At 46.1% G+C, this 8,831-nt stretch overlaps 1 long non-coding RNA gene across 1 annotated transcript in view; it reads right to left on the reverse strand.

Annotated features, from left to right (window-relative positions):
• LOC146776348 (uncharacterized) overlaps positions 1–8,831 on the reverse strand; it is a 254,106-nt gene that overhangs the window by 195,857 nt on the left and 49,418 nt on the right. The gene's annotated exons all lie outside the window — the stretch shown is intronic.

The following is an 8,831-nucleotide window of genomic DNA, read 5'->3' on the forward strand; positions in this document are numbered from 1 at the left end:
GCGCCCTCATGTGCCAGCGTGCATGGTTGACCAACAAAATGCAGGAGGCGAACAGACCGAGCAGGCGAATGACCTTCAGAACTGAAACAACTGCTCCATTGAGGAATAAAGGGACCATTTCCTGATTGTCGAGAATTCTTTGAGGAGGAGGAAATGCTCGACACACAGTAGCGTCCAGTACCGACCCTATGACCAGGTTGCGTTGAGAGGGCACCAGGTGAGATTTGGGTACATTGATCGAAAAACCCAAGTCGAATAACAGCTGAGATGTTACCTGCAGATGATGTTGCACCATCTCTGGGGACTCTGCCTTCAGAAGCCAGTCGTCCAGGTAGGGGAAAACCGGAATCCCCAACCTCCTGAGATGAGCAGCCACCACTGCCATCACCTTCGTGAAGACTCGAGGTGCGGTAGTAAGACCAAACGGGAGGACCGCAAACTGGTAATGTTGCGAACCAACCGTAAAACGGAGATACTTCCTGTGAGACTTCAGGATTGGGACATGGAAGTACGCGTCCTGCAAGTCGAGCGACACCATCCAGTCTCCTTGCTGCAACGCTTGAAGAACCTGAGCAAGGGTCAGCATCTTGAATTTCTCCTGTTTCAGGTAAAAATTCAAGACTCTGAGGTCCAGAATCGGACACAATCTGCCGTCCTTCTTGGGAATCAGGAAATACCGGGAGTAGCATCCCTGACCCCTTTCCTGCTCCGGAACCACCTCTATCGCACCTTTTTGAAGCAAAGCTAGAACCTCCTTCTGCAGAAGAAGCAGATGGTCTTCCGAGCAGTAACCCTGGCAAGGAGGGTAAGGGGGAGGAAACTCCCGAAAGGGAAGGGCGTACCCAGTCTCCACGAGGTTCAAAACCCAAAGGTCGGTTGTAACAGATTTCCAACCTCGCAGAAAGTGGGACACCCGACGCCCCACAGGTCTTACATGATCCAGGATGGGGGATCTAGGGCTGCTTCCCTGATGCTTCATTGGGAGCAGAGGAGGCAGAAGATTAAGATGGGTTGCGGCCAGAACCTCTCCGTCCTCTTTGTCTTCCTCTATACGACCTATAGAGGGGATTCTGCTGCTGCTGTGGCTGCAGGAAAGAGCGAAATGAAGATCTGCCAAAGCATCTGAATTTTTTAAACCCAAATCCTTTAGTAGGAGCCTGCAAACCTAAAGATTTCGCCGTTACCCTGCTCTCTTTAAATCTTTGCAAGGCGGAATTAGCCTTCTCGCCAAAGAGTTTTTGTCCGTCAAAGGGCAAATCCACCAAAGTGGCCTGAACATCTGTAGAAAAGCCAGAGGAACGAAGCCACGTTTGCCGCCTAGTGGCTATCGACGACCCTATTATCCTTGCCACGGAATCAGCCGTATCCAGCCCCGATTGAATTACCTGCCTTGCAGCAGCCTGAGTGTCAGTGACCACTTCCATAAAAGACGGCTTATCCCCTTCTGGCAACTTAGGGGCCAAAGATTTCATTGAGTCCATAAGAGCATGAACATAACGCCCTAGTAAGCAGGTGGCATTAGTGGATTTAAGCGCCATGCTCCCTGAAGAAAAGGTCTTTTTAGCCGCCTGATCAGCCTTTTTAGACTCCCTATCCGCAGGAGTCTGAGGAAATGCTCCTGAAGCATGCTTCGAGCATGAAGCCTGTACCACAAGACTTTCTGGAGAAGGGTGGGAAGATAGAAAACCTGGATCCCCAGGAGCCACCCTATATCTCCTTGCCACCTGTCTGGAGACTGCCACGAAGAGAGTGGCTTACGCCAGACGTCCATAACTGGCTCCAAGATAGCCTCATTAAAAGGTAACACGGGTTCACTGGTCGAGGTAGGCAAATGTAGTACCTCCGTCAGAAGGTTAGGTTTATACTCAGCAGAGGGAAACTGCAAGCCCAGCAACTCTGCGGCCTTCTTTATTACTAGATGATAAGGAGCCAGCTCCTGCGGTGGAGAGGATCTAGTAGAAGAATGCTCCCACTCCGGAGTTGTATCGAGACCACTAGCCTCTTGAATCCCTTCAAAGTCGTCAGAAGATGTATCCACCTCACCTTCTTCCACTTCCTCCCTAGAACGCTCCTCTTCCAAGACTCTCAGGGCCTCTCTCCTTGAGCGGATCCGAGGAACCGGCGCTGGCGGCGCCGTACGCGGAGTCGGTGGAACCGAACGTGGAGCCGGAGGTGTCGGAGTCGGCGGCGCCGGAGTCTGAGTCGACGGCACCGGCCGCGGTGCCGAGGGAGTCGGCAACGGCATCGAGGAAGGCTCCGAAGAAGGTCGATCCAATCGAAGCCGAGATGGATCCCTAGACGGCGCCGGAAACTGCCACGAAGGCGCCATCGGCAGAAAGGGCATAAACGGGGCCTGAGCATAATGCTGCGGTACTCCCAAAGTGTACGCCATAGGACCCACGGGACCAGAAGGTGCACCGGATGGGAAGGCAGCCCGATGAAAAATTCAATACATAGCATTTAGAAAATGCGTCGAATCCGCACCCGGATAAGGGAATGATCCCGGATCCGGCTGAGGAGTACATGGAACCGGAGCCGAAAGGTCCTCGACAGGAGCCACAGGATCAGCCGGCTCTGGAGAAGGCTCCCTTTCCTGTTCTTGCTCGACCTCAGAGGCAGAAGACTCCACCGGCGCCGGTGACTGCGCCGGGGACTGCGCCGGAGTCCGCTTCCGCGAAGGTGATCTCTCTGGAGACTTCCTAGGAGATGGAGAAGGAGACACATCCTTACTTCGACGTCGAGGCGAAGTCGATCGACGCCTTGCTCTTCGAAGACCGGCGCCGAGAGGAATGCTTCCTTTTCTTATGGTGTTTCTTCGACTTCGAAGAATGCGAAGTCGACGACTCCGGCCTCGATCTCTCCTTCTTCCTACCCCTCTTCTCCTTCTTAGCCTTGGCCCCACATTCCCTACAAGGTTTGAAACCTGACTTCCTAGTCGAAGACATGGCAAATTTACCAACAGTAACCCACCACACGACAACAAAGTAGCAGGAGAGTGCTGGAAAACCGTTGCGCGTCGACGGCGCGGAAAAAAGGGAACTGACGTCATCACGCCGACGTGGCTCTCTTATGGCTCCGGTAACGTCATATGGAGTCGTGAGAGGAGCCGATGCATTATGACGACGTCCACGTCGGCGTAGAGAGCTGGGGAAAAAAGTTCAGTGGAATGCTGGCGCAGGGGATATTCACAAGGTGAGGAATACACTGGCAGATATATCCATCAGAAAAGTGGGTACTGGGTGCAGACTGTGAAAAACGATTCAGCCTCACGAACGCTATACATTCTAATTCTAAATTCCTACATAAATTACCTTTGCCAAATGTCAGACTAGACACGAAACGTTCTGCCAAGGTAATGGCTCACCAGAGCCAGGAGGCATCCATCAGTACCTCTCTCATGGTTGCATGCTCACTAGACGTGTACTAGAAGTAGATACAGGCAGCCAGTGACAACAGTTCTACACTCATTATTTTCCATACTCAGATATTAAAGACACAGAGGGAGTAACTGAAGAAACTATAAAACGTATTTGAAAGTTAATCTTCAAGAGGAGAAGTGGGGGGGAGGTGAAGAATCTTTGGGAGTTGCAATTTCCATCAGAAAGAACATTACTGAATTACCTTTTTCTTCTGACAGACAATGGCTCTGCATTTTCCTTCCCTAAACCAGTACCTGAGCCACTCCAAAGAAAAAGGGCTGACGATCCATCCGTGGATTTATATGAATAAACTCCCACTTTTAGTTTATTCTTCAAAAATTAACAACTTTCACAAGTGGGTGCATCAAACATTGTGCCTGCTCGGCAAATCTTCACTGCCATCAATGGACCCACTGCAACAGTGACATCAATGAAGGCAAAAAGATCCCCGGCTGCCTAGCAGGATGTCCATATATGATGGGCAGTGAAGAGGGCAACAGCTTTTGCCGCCCAGGTGGACCATCCACTATGATATAAATGTCTCCCAGTGCCTGTGATCCACAGAGCAAAACAAAAGTAGGATGAGCGACATTTAGTACATTTATAGCAAGAATAACGTCATTATTTTATGTTCACAAATGGTAGGTTCAGGTTGAATGAGAAAGGCATCCAATTTGGCCCCTCCCTTCCAATAAAAGTTTGACTGTCAAAACATTATTAATTTTAACTTTGGAGATAGATAACCACAAAATGTGCTATCTTTACTTATGTATGTGGCAAGTGTTTCGAAAGACCTGAAGCCTGGGCTATAGATTTCTAATGGGGTACTATGAATGTCGCTAACATCTTATCCTATGCACACGCTCGAATGTTCAATGAAAGTTCATCACAGAGTTGGAGCACAAAAACGAAAGCAAGTAATGTCTCTTTTGGTCTTCTCTTTGTCTTTTATTCAACAGTAAATTTTGTACAGAACGCGTACTCGGCGCCAGATTTGGATGACAGCGCACTCGCTCCAGATTTTCCACTTGCTGTGACTTACCAAACATTGGTAGTCTTTGGCAAGCCGGAACACAGAAGGACAAACTACCGGTCCTTAAATATGAGGTGTTAAAGATAACCATTGGAGATTATATTTTGAATTTTAATGGGAAAGAGGATTCATTGACCAGCCAGGTCGGAATTACAACTGGAAGTAAGGCGATTGAATTTAGAACATACAGAACCAGACAGCCATGAAGAGGTCGAGGGGTAATCCCCATAAGATGAAACATGTGTTGGCTGGGTGTTGTTGAATAAAAGACAAAGAAAAGACCAAAAAAAGAGACCTTACTTGCTTTCGTTTTTGTGCTTCAACTCTATGATGAACTTTCATTGAACATTAGAGCATGTGCATAGGATAAGATATTAATTACTTGACGGGCCCTGGGGTCCAACAATTGTTTGGGTCCTAGGGTGTTTTCCCTCACCTTTTGCACCGCATAAATTACAGATAAGTGCATACTGACGCCAACTTGACAGGTGCCAATTTTCCTGATTAATAACACCCCCGTAGCACCAGTACTATGGATGTCGGTTAGGTCAAACAAAGTAGAAAGATACTTTAGAGTGGAAAGTGCACCAGAAATGCGGTTGGAATAACCAGAGTTAATCCATAAATCTTCTTTATTTATGCTTGGTTTAAAAAACAGCACTCAGCCAATGTGTTTCGTTCCTTTTTCATAAGGGGCTTCATCAGACTCTGCTGCTGACCATGCCATAACCTGGGACACTGGATCCTAAGGATTTCATGTTTGGATCTGACTCATTTTACCCTTACTGTGAGGAGAACACCAGGGCAACATTACTTGGAGCCACTAAGATACCTGTGAATAATCTACTCTATATATTAAGCCCTGATGAATCAAAAAACAACAGGGATTGAGGTGATGAACCTTTGGTCAGCCGTTGGGAGCTTTGTATAAAAATAGCCCCTTCTACGCGGCGCAAATTCCGCTGTGGTGCGGGGGGGCTAGGGGATGGGCGTGGTGCTGCGGTGCTCATGACGGCTCCCAGCCGTCATAAATCACGGTGGGCGTATGCTCATGACGGCCGGGAGCTGTCCGAACTCCGCCCACTAATTGATTCTCCCGCACAGGTGTGGAATTAACAGCACGTGGGAGGAGCGGCAAAGTTCGGACGGCTCCTGGCCGTCACGAGCACACGCCTACCATGACTCATGACGGCCGGGAGCCGTCATGAGCACCGAAGAGGTTAGGTCAAACAAAGTAGTTGAGGCGAGTTTGACTCAAGAAGTATTATCGGCATTGTTCACTGGAACATTTTTGACCCCACCCAAAGAAGTAGGTTTCGTGCGATGGGTAATTTATAATGTAAAGGCATGAACTGAGCAAACTTGTTAGAGGATATCAGACCCAGTTCTTATGGGGAGGAGAGGCATGGCATGAACTTCATAGGTGCTTTGAACCTTCATATGTCAGGGCGTGAGAAATGGTGTTTGGACTCGTGCACAGACCTAACTTCTTTTATTTGGTGTGCTGAATAAAATACAATGGTCCCCTCGACTCTGTCTTTCTATATTTTAAGAACAGTGCTCACTACTGTGGGAAAGGTGATTGAATGGTAGAGCAGACGTCTCACTAAACCCATAGTAGCAATTAGCCAGCCCTCATAAATCGCCAGCTAGCCAGTCTACAAGTATCCTGACAACACATCTGATGTCACTCAAAGACCCTGACTTGGCCCTTCCGGACTTAACCTGCTTTAACAATCCCCAGAGCACTTCAGACCTTATTTACTGGCTCTCAGAATCTCATAGAATCACTCCACCAGCTATTATTAATTATGGGGACACACAAACCATGCAAAACCTAACTGCACCAAAATAGAAGGGTCAATTTATAAATATTCATAGTCAACAGTATAATACTCATGAGAAGAAAACTATTGATTTTTCACATAAATGTACAAGCAATGAATGCTCATCCAAAGTTTCCTTTGAAGGTCTCCAAGTGAAGTGACAGTACAGTGCACGTGACCAAGTGCTAAGCTATGTTATGAGGAAAAAACACACACAAAAGGGGAAACAAACTCCTTTGGCAATCTTGTAGTTCTTGATTCAATATAAAAATAACACTGAAGTAATAAGCAAAGCACCAAACGCCTCCTGATATCAGAAGGGAGAAAAGAACAAATCAATCCAGAAGTAGAATCCAAAGGAAAAGGATCCAAACTGCGAAAAGCAAAAATCAGAGACAACAATGGCAGCAGGGTGGCAAAGATTGTGATAAAAAAATTAGGATGAGATGCATTACAACAAATCTTCCTTGAACATTGCTTTATATATGGTTCAAAGAGAGGCTACAATAAATGGAAGAAGCGCCACTGCATCTTAGGTTGGGAATATCCCGCACCCTTCATGAACTCATAACTATCTTGGAAAGAGCTCTTTACAAGGTTACTTTGCGCTTCTGTCGGAACCCTATTCAGAGGCCCATGGTCAAAAGTCAAAAGTGTTTTAGCGCTATCTGGCAAGCAAGTTCCCCCAGGCCATCTGGCCTGAAATTAGTCTTACACATATGTTTAATAGTTCCCTAAGTATTCATGTATACATTTGTTGTTTAATCCCTGATTTGGGAACATATCCAGTTACAGGAGTACCCTCTTTTTTTGCACAATTGATTTCTCCACAGCCTGTCTGTGCGAGGGTTTGCTTGCTTGGTTTAGAGATCATCGAGATTTTTACACACGGCGTCCGTGTTGTCACAAGTACTCATCACGTCCCTTTCTGCTCCCTGTACAGGCAGCCCCACTTATCTGCCACTATTATCTGCCACTATTTCTCATTTCTTTTATTCAGTTTTTGATTTTGCTCACATGAATAATAAGTACGTTTCCTAGACTGATTCTTTAACACACAACTGTTACATCTGTAGAACACTTAGCTCTTCTTTTCTCCTTGATGGTATTGGGCCTCACTCCACCATGGAGAAATTACAAACTTTTGACTTCGCTGATGAGGATTTTGCCTCCTTGGTGGGCCAACAACCGAGGGCTGATAATACTAGTGACCACTTCATAACAGGCAATGAGGACATACAAAAACTAACTGACCTAAAGAAAAAAATCAAAGTGGATTGAGCTACATGGGCACTGGGATACCTAAAAGCTGGAGTCATTCCACATGGACTCAGAGTCAGAAACATACCGGGACTGTTCGTCCAGATACGCAAATTCCTGGAACGATGGTCCATTATTGTGAATTGGTGCTCAGAGGATCTCATGATCCTAATTGTTGAAACAGCTAAGGAACAGGTACAAACCATCTTAGAATAAATGCAGGAATTAGAAAATAAAATTAAGAACAGCCAAGCACTTGTTGAAGCAAAGAAAACACTAGCAGAGGTAGAAAAGGACATGGTCTCATATAATGACAACTTAATGAAGAGAAAAATGAAAAACTTAAAAGATATCAGATTTGCTAATCAAGAAAAAGTCTATCCATACTTGGCAGAAAATTACTACCAACAGGGATAGACCTATAGTGAGAGTAACCATTCAACTCATAACAGACCAGCTAGAAAGGTTATCACCTTTTCAGATACTTCTGACTCCTACGGCGAGGGGTACCCATATAGCAATGACCCAGGGTTCAGCAGAGCCATGACAACAGGATCCAATGTAGTACGCCCACTTTTATCCAGGCGAGGGAACCCAGTATCAACCCAGGTTCAGGGAGAACTACCAACAACATCAAAATCATAACCAACAGGGACCCAACCATTTTCAGAACCACAACCAATACTTGGTCACGAGCAATGGTCAGTATTGGAGGGATTAAACCAGATACCCATATTCAATCTGAGCTCACACCCTTTGGAATCTCTAATGACTAAAGGCTTATCCTTCGTTCCACACAATAGGATTAATCAGTTTGAGATATTTGCAGACCTCATGGCCTTTTTTTAAAAGATTAGGCTTCATGCTTTCTTTGATGGACAGGTAGAATCCTCACCTCTTGTCACCAATAACTCAGGATTGACCCAGTGTCCACATTTTACCCACCTTAGACCAAGTTGGTCCAGAGACAGCTATCTTTGAGCATTTGGTCTACAAAGAATTGAAGACAGCCATCAAGTTCGTCCCTAATCCGAGTTATAACATCATCTGAGATGAACATACAGCTCTTCGGACATTAACTCAAAATAAGTCACTGACCATAAAAAATTGTGATAATGGGGGAGGAATTGTAATGATAGACACTGATCAGTATGTCATCAAGATGCATGAAACGTTACACAATCTTGACCATTATACCCCCATTAGCACTGACTACACGAGTCAAGAGAACTATTTTGGATATGACCACTAAAGCACTCCAAGAAAATCGGATATGTGATAAGGAATGGGATA

The sequence above is a fragment of the Triturus cristatus genome, chromosome 12, assembly GCF_964204655.1.
Source record: "Triturus cristatus chromosome 12, aTriCri1.1, whole genome shotgun sequence".
Taxonomy (NCBI): Eukaryota; Metazoa; Chordata; class Amphibia; order Caudata; family Salamandridae; genus Triturus; species Triturus cristatus.